The following is a 12,271-nucleotide window of genomic DNA, read 5'->3' on the forward strand; positions in this document are numbered from 1 at the left end:
TATTTTGACACCCATCATGCATCAGGAAAGACAGGAGTGGAGATGGTCTGTGATTTAGTTGTTTAATCCATTATTATGTAATTCTCAGCTTTACAGTGTGATTAAGAGCCCTCCGCCAGACAGGCAGCTCTCTGACATTTACATTACCTTTACGAGTCCTGAAATTCTTGTCAAAACCAGTGAAACACGGAGGTGTAGATAATAATTCAACTAAAAGTTGGTTTGCTTTGAACTTAGAAAAGATTTGTGCTGAGCTTTACTGATTCACAGCCTGTCAAGGAGCGTTGATCATTTTAATCGTTTCACACAGGCTCCTCCCGGCTTCCAAGGCAAGAATCACGGTTTCTATCGCTCATACTTACGGTCAGTGATTTGAACAAACCCCTAACTCGAAGTATTAGACTTAGGTGCACCATCTCTGCTATAGATGTGATTTATACCTTGAGGAGAGTGGTTTTTTATATTACGTTCTATTACTACACTCTTAGAAGACTCTTCACATATAGACCTTTAGTGCCAGAGAAACAAGCGCACAGCCATCTTTAGAATTTACATTTATTCCTTTAGCAGACGCTTTTATCCAAATGGACTTACAAATGAGGAATGCAGCAAGCGATTCATCGTGAAGAGTCAAACAAGCACAAGAAGTGCTCAAAGTGTCAGACATTGCTTAGAGTTTGATCTTCCGTTTTTGAGATAGCTCTGTATTTTTCTATGGCATCGCTGTTGAAGAGCAGAATCAGGGCCAGATTCACGGCAATTTGTGACTATTTTATGTTTTGGCAAAATGGTGATGAATTTGGATACTTTTGCATGATCTGTAGTGAGCCTTAATGCAATCCAACTTCTGCACTACAAACTAGTACTAGTATTTATCCTAATGTCGGATTGAAATGGAAGTTGCAATAATCTTTCTTCGGTATAGTGATGTAAATCTGAGCAACGGCTTCTCAAACGAGAATAAATGTCGGGCGGGACTTGATTTTGTCCATGGGGAATTGATTGAATGGTTGTGGTTTGCTATTGGTGGATCTCATGTGATTGACAGGTTGCCCCGCCCTCACACGAGTAAACACATCATCAGAGAAAAGAGATGAGCTGCAAGAGGGAGGGAAAGCTATTCTGATTAAAGATTACAAGGCACGTGAATTTAAAAATAATAATAATGATGTGCATGGATAAATAATGAATAATAAACACTGCAATATTCCATAAAAAATAATAATTGTCAATTTTGATTTCATGGTGACTTTCTTAATGATAAAGTTTTACTTAAGAAGATTTTTGTAAATCCAACCACCTAACAACACAGAAATACCGTAGAAATCATCCACAACACTCTAGCATCGCAGCTGCAAGTTTTCCAAGACAAACACCATCCACATTTTCACCAGAATCCAGTTGTATTTATGATTTATCGGATGATCAATATTACAGCGTATACCGTGGAGCTGTCAGCCACAGATGGGTCCGGTGGGCAGGAGCTTATGTGCTTCAGAGTGCTCATCACTCCAGAGCAGTCAATCACCAGCAGACATTACACAGTCTGAGCATAGTGTACTTGACCTTGGTGATTAGAAAAGGCTGTATCTGTACCTCGTCAGTTTAACACATCTGACGAGATCTTAATGAGGCCGTTCACCTTGTCGGGATCCCTGTAATGGAAACCCTGACAGTGCTGGGAAAACTCAGACACGCACGCAGTCTGTAAGATACGTTATTTAAGGACGGGAAAAGGGCCAGTCACTGGCGGCTGTATGTCGACACCCACGTCCTGATGTCATGTGGTCCTCATGCATATTCTAGAATGTTCCAAGACTATTTTTGCCCACCGGTACCTTCAACTCTTGCTGTCAAACTAGACGAATGCAAACCAAAACTTCCCTTGGAAATGATACGCCTGTGTTTCACAACAATATAGGCCTATTGCATCAGGTATGAATATGCGAAAGAAATCGTAATTGTGAGTTCAGGATGAGATCGGGGATCTAGAATTATCCTTCTGGAATTCTGAATCTTCTTTATCTCTCTCATTTTCAATTGTCAATCTTGTCCTACTTACCAGACTCTCTTCTCCCTTTTTTCTCAATCTATTTTTAGCTGTTCTCGTCTCCATGTTACTCCCAATTTTTCCTCCCCATTTTTCACCGTTACTCTTTCTTTCCACTAGAGTTTCCTCCCCCTTACATTCACTTTCTTTTTCAATTTCCTTTCTCTGCCATTTGTCTTTCCTTCCTTCCTTCCTTCCTTTCTTACACCCCAAATGGAAACCAAAAATAAAACCTACTTTACATTATTTATTAATGCAAAGATGCATTAAATGGACATTTCTAATGTTACAAAAAAAAATTGTTTCAAATAAATGCTACTCATTTGAACTTTCTATTCATAAAAAAAAAAAAAAAAAAAAAAAATGAAGTGATATTAACAAAAGAAATGTTTCTTGAGCATCAATTCATCATATTAGAATGATTTCTGAAGGATCATGTGACGCTGAAGACTGGAGGAATGATGCTGAAAATTCAGCTTTGCATCGCAGGAATAATTACATTATTTTAATTACATTTTAAAATATATTAAAATAGAAAACAATACTTTTAAATTGTAATAATATTTCACAATATTGCTGAGTTTATTGTATTTTTATCTAATAAATGCAGCCTTGGTGAGCAGAGGAGACTTCTAACCATTTGGTGCTCCTCATGTGGCGGTCAAAAATGACAGATGTTTTAAAATGTATTAATATTAATTTCAGTGATGAATATTAATATTTTGTATTTTTAGGGGCTTTTATGGTACTACATTGTATTTATGCAGTAGTTATAATCTATTTATTACCTTTTTTATTACACTTTACCTTTACCACAGTACCAATACTACCGGTACCAGTCGGTACAAGAAAGGTTGGTATCAGTTATAAGGTACCAGCATTTCTGTAGTGCCAGTAGCACCGAGTATATTTGGTACCTGCTGACAGACGCTGCTTTCAAACGCTCTCGTTCATGTTTGTTTGAGTGCTCTCTGTGCTCAAAGGTTTCTATTTACAGTGTTGAGCATTGAAGCCAATCACAATCATATCTGTTGAGCGCGTGAACTCAATGGCCTATCAGAGATGCTAGTCAGTGTGTCAGAATCCGCTTAACACCACTGAAAACACACAGGGTTTTGTTTGGTTCGACTCCTTTCAATTTTACCAACAAAGCATTAACATGATGTAAATAAGAGATTCATTGTATAATTAAGTCAGCTTTTTTACTGTAACAGAAGTTTTCGTGAGAATACAGAATTCAGTGAGCTTGCTCTTTAGAGGTTGCCAGCCTTACTGATAATAAAGGGAGGGCTCTTCTCTTGCTTTGTTTATTACCCATTCACAATCTGAATACAAGTTTAGTTTTTCATGCTGCTATACCGCAAAGTTTCTGGACTGACAACTGTATTTAAATACGCAATCGAATCAGAAACTACAATGATTGACAGTGATAACAACGGACGAGACAAGGGAACACGCCGACTTTTTGTGACTTTAGCTTATTCACCGTATCCCCCAGAGTTAGATAAGTCCATACATACCCTTTTCATCTCCGTGCGTGCCGTAACTCTGTCTGACGCACCCACCGCTAGCCTAGCTTAGCACAAAGACTGGAGGTAAGTGGCTCCAGCTAGCATACTACTCCCAATAAGTGACAAAATAACGCCAACATTTTCCTATTTACATGTTGTGATTTGTATAGTCACAGCGTGTACAAATAACAAGGTCACATGAGACACAGCCATCTTCTAACCGAATACATTCTGGGAACTATATTCTCAGAAGGTGAAGCACTGCTACTTGGGCGGAGTGATTACTCCAGCACCTGAGAAGCCCCATGGTGAGGAGCAGAGAGTTTGCTCAGAGTTGGAGTAAATCACTCCGCCCAAGTAGCAGTGCTTCGCCTTCTGAGAATATAGTTCCCAGTATGTATATGATTAGAAGATGGCTGTCTCGTGACCTTGTTACAAATCACAACAAATCACAACATGTAAATAGGAAAATGTTGGCGTTATTTTGTCACTTATTGGGAGCAGTATGCTAGCTGGAGCCATTCACCTCCAGTCTTTGTGCTAAGCTAGGCTAGCGGTGGGTGCGTCAGACAGAGTTACGGCACGCACGGAGATGAAAAGGGTATGTATGGACTTATCTAACTCTGGGAGATATGGTGAATAAGATAAAGTCCTAAAAAGTCGGCGTGTTCCTATAATTCAACTGTTTTTGCTCTGTACTGAGTACTTTTGCTCTGTACTGGTACTGAGAACTGCAAAATTTTACTGGTATTGGCACCAACTACTAACCCTATTTCAGACAAAGGAATTATTTAGCTTGCATATGTGCAACAAACAGCACAGGTCATCATGTCTCCCACAGTCACAAAAATATCATCCTAATTCTTCCTTATTTCTGTTTTGGCGCCACACATGTGTCAGCACATGGCGCTCTGTGGTTACGGCAATTACAAAGAAAAATGCTTGGCTTGCTACTTTACTGCTGATGGTAAATTTCCATCTGTCCAGGAACTCGTTTATTTGCTCGCCAGAGCCAGTTTTTACTTGCACATGGTGTTTGGTAAGTGTTAATTTTAGACCTAGTCTGGACATGATTTTAGGAGCAAAAATTTAAGTTTCACGTTTTTGCTAAAGTTAATGTTTTGTTCATTTTGAACCAATAAATAGTTCTATACAGTAGTTCATTTTTACTGGTGAAGCACAAGTAAACATCAAATGAGGATGTCTGTGATTATCTGCGGACAAATAATCAGAGTCAATTATCTGCAAATCAATATATGCACTAATTGTCTATCTTCCAAAAAGTAACTTCAGTTTAAAGGATTATTTAATGAATGCAGGATGTCTTCAGAACATGAACAAAAACCCATGATTGCTCTTCTTTATAGGAACTGATTTGTAATGTTTCACATTGAACCACAGCTAATTAGCCACTTTATCAATAAGCTCTGCTATAGAATCACACCATGGCAAATTTGCTATGTCTTTTTAAAGTTTGTTACATTTTCTTTGAATACAGTAACTTTCGTGTGAATTTCATTGCTATGGAGACTCTTTGATATTAAATACGCCAGTGAAGACTGTTGTTCTGTGTGGCTCTGAACTCTACACACCTTTAGATTGTTCATTTGTGTTGGACAGAGGCTGGGATTGCCTTCGGTCACAGGCTAGAAATGTCTTGCTGTAATTTACTACATGTTGGTGCTCAATAGTCATTAAAGAAACTAATTGGGAGGTCTCCAAGCAAGTATAGATTGAAGACTGAGAGCGATCGCATCTCCGTTACACAGAACGAGCGGAAGGGAGGAGCTGGGAAAGACGAGTATGTGATTAGTTTCTAGATGAAAACGGAGGAGGGGATTCGTTTTTTTCCCCTGTTGATCTACAGCACGCTTCATTCTCCTATAGGAGAGAAAAATCAGAAATGAGACTTTCTTAGAGTGCATTATAGAGATTAAATGGAGAACAAATGGAGATTTTCCTGCTTCTCAGATGTTTATTCTGAGAAAAAAAAAAATCTAGAGGTCTTAATAATGATTCAAACTCAGCGAATAAGTCAAATATTTCCATATGATTACATTATGCATTTTTAATGATTTTCTCCAAGATCAAATGATCTGAGCGGCTTCTTTTACTCTTATATTATGACAACTATGGACTCATTTGTGCCCATTTTTCCCTCCTGAAGGATTTTAGGAGTCAAAGTTGATACTTAAATTAAAGTTAATTAAGTCTCATGAGCTAAAAGAGTAATAAACTGTGGGCTGGACTGTGTGTGTGTGTGTGTGTGTGTGTGTGTGTGTGTGTGTGTGTGTGTGTGTGTGTGTGTGTGTGTGTGTGTGTGTGTGTGTGTGTGTGTGTGTGTGTGTGTGTGTGTGTGTGTGTGTGTGTGTGTGTGTGTGTGTGTGTGTGTGTGTGTGTGTGTGTGTGATACACTCCTCTACATGCAGTTTTGATGCCCGGGGTGTATGTAGGTCAATGATGGTTTCACAATGATGGAGAGAGAATGACATTGGAAAGGAATAAAACAGTAGACTTTAAAAGATGAGGAAACCTTAAAGGAATATTTCAATCTAAGATGAAAATGATGCAATCATTTTCTTGTGTTATTCTAAACCCATATGACTTTACTGTGAAGTTTTAAAGGCAAAAAGCTCTGTTGTCTATTGTCAATAGTTTACCCTTTAGTATACTTGACTTATACTGACAGAAAAGTCTAAATATATTTGGCCTATACTTGTACTCAATCTTTTGATCGAAATATACTTAAAAGTATAATTAGGTATTCTAAGTATACTTGGCTTAGTTGTGTTTACTCTTTATTGAGTAGCTGACTAAATACTTTTTTCACAAAGTTTTACATACTGTCTTATTAATTTACTTTTATTTTTTTGAAAATATTTATTTATAAAGAAAACAGATATGTTTTTAATTCTGAGTATCTGATTTTTTGCTAGTCCACTGGTTGTGTACATAGGGATTTTCTTCAAATCTACTTCACTCTTTCCCCGCCATTGATTGGATTTTCGGTTACACTTTATTTTAAGGTGTCATTGTTACAGTGTAATTATATATTTAAGTACTGAGTAATATTAAGCAACTACATGTACTTACTATAGGGTTAGGGTGGGGTTAGGGTTTGGTTGAGGGTTAGTTGCATGTAATTATGCATAATTTACTGTTATTACTACAGTAAGTACATGTAACATATGTAACAAGGACACTGTAAAATAAAGTGTTACCGGATTTTCTATCCATGGCTATCCATGTTTTCACTGTTATACAGTAGTGGGCGCTGTTACACATCTTCTGAAAGAGCACAGAATCTCTGGATCAAAACACAGGAGAAGAAGAAGCTGAAACAAGTGATAGAAGAAGATTGCTCACGAAAATGTAAAATAACGCGATCTTCAAACATTAAACACCTAAATAGGATTTAGGAACATAGTAGGATACTTAAAGTGCATATAATATATAAATAGTAAACTACAAGTATAATGTTATCTTCACTTAAAGAAAACTAACAAGTAGCCTACACTTGTAGTATACAACTAATAAACTAGTAGTTTACTGAGAGTACACTTCAAAGTGTAGGCTACTTTCATAAATTAAAAATGTGCTATAAGTATATGACTAACATTATACCTACAAGTTCACTTGTAGTTACAGCATAAACAAAAAGTTTAGTTGTAAACTAGTTGTACTAGTACTCAAAGTTTACTACACTTAAAGTAGGCCTATATGTTTTATACACTAAAAAGTGGGCCAACGTGAGTAATGAAACAGTACACTTACTAGTAGGCCTATGCTTTTAGTCAATTGATATTAGTATACTTACTGCATAAAGTATACGTAAAATATACTTGAACTTTATAAAATGAACTTGAAGTATACATAACTTATTTTTTGTAAGGGTCTGCATGAAGCTTACCTCACACAAGTCACTTTCAAATCAAGCAGCTTTCTGATGGTCAATGCGTTGTTGGCGAATTCATGTGACAAACGTGAACCCGTTACGAAAATCTCATGAATTCCTATTGAAATAACTGTATTTCGCCCACGAAAATGACCTGTTCCATAGCCTCAAACGATAGCTTTTGTGTGGAGAAAAGAATCCGCTGTAGCTTTTCAATGTCGTTGTGATTTGAATGCACATCTTTGATGATAAACATGACATGAAACATATTTATTGTAATTTTTGGATGCACTATTCCTGTAAGGACGTAAAGAGGACATATTGCGAATGCCCTGGGGCATTACACTGCTTTGGTTTGAGTGGAGCATGTGTTGGTGCTGTGGATTTGAGTAAAGACACTCTCTGTGCTCGGGGGATTGGGATCTGTCTTCACTCGTCTCTTAATTACACTCCCCCAGAGCCTCGCTGACGGGTTGCCAGATTGTTCAGGGTGGAAAGTGTCTGTGCCGGAGAGGGTCTGTGTGCATGAGTTGCCATGTTGAGATGTCACGACTCACGACCTGTCTGGTGGGATTCTCAGGTACAGAGTGCCAAGTGATATGAGCGGGAAACACTGCTGCACTGTGTGTGTGTGTGTGTGTGTGTGTGTCAGGTTTTCTCTACATTCTGGGGAACAAATGTTCCCAAAAAAGATGGTGAAACCTGAAATAACCCACCTTGTGGAAAGCAGACAAAGTGCCCATGAGGAAAACAGATTCATAAACATATTAAATAATGTGTTAATGAAAATCTAAAAGTGAAGAAAGGTTTGTGTGAGTGTTAAAATATAATGTCATTAAAGAGGTCATCCACAAATAAAAAATGTGTCATTATTTACTCACACTCATTTACTCACCCGGATGACCCTTTCAAAATGGTTCTTAATTTAAATAATTTAAAGATAAAGTATGTAGGCTATATATATATATATGAAATAGCTAGAATGAAATAGACAGAATGAAATTAGAATTATTCCATTATAGTTTTCTGTTTTCTGTGTGAATCTCACAAAACCTATACTAAAACGCATACACAAAACTTACACCATTTCATAATGTATAGAAACGTGTTAATGTATAATGTATATATAGGGGGTGAAATGCATGAATATATGAAAATAAATCACCATGAAATTAAAAATGAACAGTTCTTAATTTTTATGGAATATTGCAGTGCTTATTATAAATGGTTTATCTGTGCACATCAATTGTTTTTTTATGTTTTTTTAATAATTAAAATAACTTGCAGCAACACTGGCGCGAGGGCGGGACAACCTGTCACTCACATGAGATTGAATAGCAAACCACAACCATCCAATCAATTCCCAATGGAAAAATATTAATGGTTCTGAAAAGGGCTTCAGACAGAAAATAATTAACTTTTTTTCTTTTGATTTGAGGGGATTTTAAGGTGAAATGTGAAACAAGCAACTCTCTCAATCGCAGTGTAGACGCTGTCGTTCATTAAAACGTGTGTGTTCTAGTTTTGTCTTGCAGACGGGGTGAGCATGTGTTCAATAATTGATGTTGAACAAAATGAGCAAATGGTTTGTCAAAGTCTGTGGTGAATGTGCTGTTGTGTTCTGATTACTTCGATTTCTTCAGCTGTTGCCATGGGCAACACATCGGACAAATGGGTTCACACTCGACCCCATTCCAACACACACACACACACACACACACACACACACACACACACACACACATGTGCTATGCATTCCATTCCCCTAGGAATATACTGGAAATAAAATTCTCAAGGTTTTATTGTCAGTATGTGCAATAAACAAAGACTCGTTAAGAGAAAAGAGAGACCAAACCTTAACTGAAATGACAGGACAATATAATCAGTGCACGTCAATCACTGTGTGTGTGTGTGTGTGTGTATGTTTGTGTGTATGTTTTTGTGTGAGTATGCATGTGTGTCTTTTTATATGTGTGTGTGTCTGTCTGTCTGTTTGTAAGCGTGTGTGTGTGTATTTGTGTGTTAGTGTGTGCGTGTCTGTGTGTGTGTGTGTGTGTGCGCGCTCTGGGATCTTATTGGTGAAAGTGATTTTGTAAAGATTTTCTCTTTGTCTTTGGGGATCTGAACGTCTTCTGTTTTCTGTCTCTATAAATAAAAGTCGTGTGTGCTGCAGTGAAAAAGGCCCGCTGAAGGAAATAATACTTCCAAAACCCTCAATCAATAGCTATTTTGCTCACTAATTGAGAGACAACAACGATAAGCAGTGATAAACTAACACTGTCCCAGTCCCTAGTGAGCTCCCTAACTAGATTACATTAGAGCATCATTGGCATGAAAGCTGTTGTGTTAGAGTTTAGGGTTCCCGCCTTTTTGTTTTTCAAATCTGTAACTGTCAAAGCCTCCTCATTACTGGTTTTCTGGAGCTCAGCTGTACAACTACAGTCACTACATAATGTCAACATACTCTAAACAGGTAAATGATTTCTTTCTTAAAATGTCTATGAATTATAACTTTAAAAATTGTAACAATCATTTCCTAACAATCGTGTCTTTTTCTCTTTTTAGTTTAACAGAACATGCAGTGTGAGCAGCTCTATTCAGTTAAGGATACTCATCTTCTCTTCTCCACAAAGTAACAGAGATATGGAATTTATGATCCATATTGTTTGATTTTTTTAAATTATGACTTTATGCCTAAATATACCCAGTCACAAAAAAGCATTAAAGCTATACCATGACTTTATATCACTTTTTCCTTTTCACATGGTACAGGGCTCGTACTGTCCATTTTTGCTATTTTTGGCCTTCATGAACATAATTGTTTTTACATAATCAAATGGAAGAGACACAATGTAACTCTAAACTCGATTGTGTATTTCAGATGCTGTCACGTATCATAACCTCATCATCTGCAGAGAGAATCTGCCACTCAGAATACACACATAATGAAGGACGTAGAGACATCATAGGGGATTGTGAAGATATTTCACTGGAACTTGGTCTTCATTACATCTATATCGTGTTCAGTGTCAATTGTTATTTATTAATGTATTCAGCGAACAACTGTTGTAAGAGCACTGTCATTTTTGCTACAATCTGCCTGTCAATAAAAAATAAAAGTACCTAATTGACACCAAGGTTCTATATAGCACTTTCAAAGCATGGTTCTTTATGGAACCTTTTAAAAAGGGTTCTATTTAGCACCAGAAAGGGTTCTGCTATTGTTACAAGCCAAAGAACCCTAATTTGGTACTGTTCAGAACCATTTTTCTTAGAGTGTATATGGTATAAAAATTATACTGTCTTCTAAGATGCAATGTTTTTAGATATGTCATTAACAGATATAGCAATCCCAGAATACAACAAGCCAAGTGAAAATATTCATTAAAGATGCCCAAGAGAGGTGAGAGAAATGTCAATTTTCCTGAAGAATATAGATAAAAGTAGATCAATATTACAACATATAAAAATAATTATGTATTCTTATGTTTATTAGAGTAACAACATGTGATTTCAGCATGATGGCCATCATGAAGCGGTATCACTGGAGTTTCATGTGAGTGCGTGGCCTTTTAAATATTCTCATTGGAGCCAAAGAAGTGTGTTTTGTGTCAAATGAAGTGTGGGACAGACAATCTCTTACCCATGATACATTCATCCTGCTTTATATTGATTTGTTTAGGACAGTCAGAAATACACACAGACACACACTCACACCAACACGCTGATTGAGCAATGGCTGAGATCGATACGAGTTCATTCATTCAGTCTGGAAGGAAACAGATCAATACAGCACAGGACATATTATCCTGTGGAGTGAGACACACACACACACACACACACACACACACACACACACACACACACACACACACACACACACACACCTCATTTCCCTAACCATTTCCCTGCAACATGAACTAAGAGTTTTGCTTAGAAATGAGAAATTTCCTGCTACAGAAATTATCTATCAAATTAATAATACTCTTACCTCAGTTCTGAAAGTTTCTAATACTGTTTAAAAGAGATCCCATATTCATTTAGAGAGAATATTAAAGAGAAAATTTAAAGAATGTGAACATGCATTATGAAAATTGTAATATTACATGCATTCTGAATATTGTATTATTATTATTATTATTATTCAATGAAATCCCACTTTCATTTATTGAGAATGTTTTAATTTGTATGAACTTGCATTCTGAAGATTGTATTATTATTTTTAGTAGTAGTAGTATAGTATTCAAAGGAAATTCCATTTTAATTTATATACATTATGAATTACTGCATTATGATTTTTGTATTATTATTATTATTATTCAAATGAGATCTCATATTTATCATAATTATTTTATTATCATCTTTATTATTATTATTCAAATGAAACCCCATTTTTATTTAGAGAATATGAACATGCATTATGAATATTTTATTATTATTATTATGAATGTTGTGGTTATATTGCTGAAGTTTAATAATCTTTTAGGTATTATTGTGTCAAAAAGCAGAAATAAAACAATAATTAAAAAAATGGCATATGGACAATGGTCATAAAAACAATATCAGTATTGGGTAATCTTTCTTTAATTCATATTCGTAACTGTAGCAGGGCAGTCGCTAGCGGACGAAAGGAGATGATGATTTTATCAGTCTATTTCCTCTGGATTCCATTGTGATTTTCCTCCGTTCACACATCAGAATAACACACACACACATACACACACACACACACACACACACACACACAGCTGCCCTTAGGAGCTCATAGTGAACTTATGTCCATGTGAAATTATTCAAATGTATTTTTAACCAAAC

The sequence above is a fragment of the Abramis brama genome (genome assembly GCF_963993115.1).
Source record: "Abramis brama genome assembly, chromosome: 15".
Taxonomy (NCBI): Eukaryota; Metazoa; Chordata; class Actinopteri; order Cypriniformes; family Leuciscidae; genus Abramis; species Abramis brama.